Source organism: Cupressus sempervirens, chromosome 9 (assembly GCF_028749045.1).
Source record: "Cupressus sempervirens isolate cs-2001-9-10 chromosome 9, ASM2874904v1, whole genome shotgun sequence".
Lineage (NCBI taxonomy): Eukaryota > Viridiplantae > Streptophyta > Pinopsida > Cupressales > Cupressaceae > Cupressus > Cupressus sempervirens.
This window is the reverse complement of record NC_143126.1, coordinates 33386552-33389702: the sequence shown is the minus strand read 5'-3', so window position 1 is coordinate 33389702 and position 3151 is coordinate 33386552.

Genomic DNA, 3151 nt, shown 5'->3' with positions numbered 1-3151 from the left:
GAAAAGACTAAAAATAATTTTTTTTGAGTGATGTAAGATTTCCCTTACACCCAAGATGCTCCTGCATTAGTGGATAAAGAATTCACCTTCTATAACCTAGAAACCTAGCTCACTGCTTCTCCACCAATAATAAATACATAGCCTATAATACTCTTCTTGGTATCAATATCCCCTACCAAATTAGAGTCAAAATATCCTTATAAATCAATAGTAGAGACCCTAAAGTGTAAACACTTACTGGATGTTCCCTTCAAATATCTGAGAATCTTTTTTACTACATTCCAATGCTCAATTCCTAGATGACTCATATACCTACTAACAACTCCCACTATATGTGCAATATCTAGCCTTATACATACCATAGCATACATAAAGCTTCCTATTCCTAAAGCATAAGGTACCTTGGACATCTTATCTTCTTCTTCTTGTGCCCTTGGATACATCTCCTTAGTCAACTTCAAATGACTAGGTAAAGGTGTGTTGATAGCTTTAGCATTCTCCATAGAGAAATGTTGCGACACCTTCACAATATAATCAACCTAAGGCAATGCCAATTCACTTTTCTTCCTATCTCTAAAAATATTTTTACCAAGGATTTGTTTTTCTGCCCCCAAATCTTTCATAGCAAACACATGTGCTAATTGGCATTTCAGCCCCTTAATGTGATCCATGTTAGACCCAACTACAAGCATATCATCAACATATAAACATAAATGAATGTATCTATCATCATCCAACCTCTTAAAGTAAACATAATGATCGAAATGAGACCTACTATATTGATGCTCATTCATAAAAATATCAAATTTTAGATACCATTGCTAAGGTACTTGCTTCAAGCCATATAAACTTTTCTTCAATTTATACACTAAGTTCTCCTTACCTTTGACTTCAAATCCCTATGGCTATGCCATATATCTCTTCATTCAAATCACCATGAAGGAAGGTTTGTTTAACATCAAGCTACTCCAAATGTAAATCTTTAGTATCCACAATACTTAAAATAGTACAGATAGAAGTTATTTTTACAAAAGGAGAGAATATCTCATCAAAATCAATGCCCTTTTTCTATGTAAATCTTTTTACAACTAACCTGGCTTTAAACCTTTTCTTACCTCTATCCTCTTCTTTCAACCTATAAACCCATTTATTCTATAAATCCCTTTTACTTGCAAGAAACTTGCATAAATCCCATGTCTTATTTTTCAGCAAAGAGTCAATTTCATATTTCATTGCAGACTACCACTAAATCTTAGTATCCACATGTATAACTTCATCATAACATTTAGGTTCACCAATATTTGTGAGTAAAATAGAGTACAAAGAGGGAGAATACCTTTTCGAGGTCTACTTATCCTTATTTTCTATCTAACATTCATTGGTGTGTGTTGTATTTATTATTGTGGTTGTTGTACAGCATGAAGAATTGATGGAACATCATCTTTTGGAGTATCATCTAGCACTACATAATCATCTTGTTTTTTCTCATATTGCTGCAACAGATCTTTGTACAACACCTTCTTATTGAATATTACATCCCTTCTTCTTACAATTTTATGATTTTCAAAATCCCAAAGCCTATAACCAAATTCATTAATGTTATATCCACCAAATACACATTTCTTCAACTTAGTTTCTAGCTTGATTCTATTTTAAAAATCTATATGAGAAAATGTTTCAAAACCAAAAGTTTTTAGAAAAGAATAACTCACCTTCTTACTAGCCCATGCTTCCTCTAGAATACCATAGCCTAAAGGAGTAGAGAAACCTCTATTAATCAAATATACAACAATACTGATAGCCTCTACCCGCATGTGTAAGGGCAAACCAACATGTAACCTCATGCTCCTTATACACTCCATTATTGTCCTGTTCATGCATTCAAACACTCCATTTTCATGTGGAGTCCTCGGAATAGTTTTCTATCTATGAATACCATTAGTGGAGAAATAATCTTCAAATTCAAGACTACAATACTCACCACCATTATCAAATCTAAGACATTTTAATTTCTTACTAGTCTCATTTTCAACCAAGCATTTTCATTTCTTAAAAGTTTGAAATACATCAGATTTACATCCAAGGAAATAAACCCATTATTTTTTAGTTTCATCATCAATAAATGTAATTTAATAATGAGAGCCACCAAGGGAAGATACCTAAGCTGGTCCCCATACATCTATATGCACAAGCTCTAATCTCTCACATTACTTTTTCTTCCCACTCTTCATGAAACTCACTCTCTTTTATTTTCCAAACACACAACTTTTACAAAAATCCATATTAACACATTTTAGACCTAGTAAAAGTCTTTTTGAATGAATTACTTTCATACCTTTTTCACTCATGTGCCCGAGTCTATTACACCACAATAGTGTATTAGAATCTACAATAGCTATTTATTCTCCTTCCTCAACTACAACAACTATTCTTGAACATTTATTTTTCTTTGAAACAATCAAGGTAGAAGTTATAATATGACTTGTAAAAAGATATAAGATCCCTACTTTCACACATTTTTCTACTACAAGGGAACCTTTTGAAACCTTCCAATTTTTATCATTAAAAGCAACTACACAACCCTCATCACCAAGTTGCCCTACTAAAATTAAATTCCTATTTAGCCTTGAAACATGTCTTACCTCATGTAGTAGCCAATGATTCCCATTATACAACTTAATCTTAACTTTACCATTTCTAAAAATTTGATAGGGTTCATTATCCCCCAAATAAACAAGACCAAAACCCCCTTAGAAATAGCCAATAAAATAACCTCTATGAGGTGTAGACTGAAATGAAGTACTAGAATTTAAAACCCATGAATCATCAATACTTTCTAAAGATAGAAGCAAAGCATCATCTTTGGACTTTTTACTTACCACATTTTCTTCCTTTTTACCTTTTGGTTTATCTCCTTCATTATTCTTTTGAGTCCAACAATCTTTCTTCTTATGCCATGGTTTTCTATAGTACCAGCAATGTCTCGATCCTCTAGATTGAGACCTTTTCCCCTTTGAATTTCTTCTTGATTTCCCATGATTTTTGAAATTATTTCCTCTCTTAGTCATTCTACCTCTACTTTATGCATTCAAAGAAATTCTTGATGTAGATCCACCTAAGGTTTTCCTACAAATTTTCTCACTCAAAATAA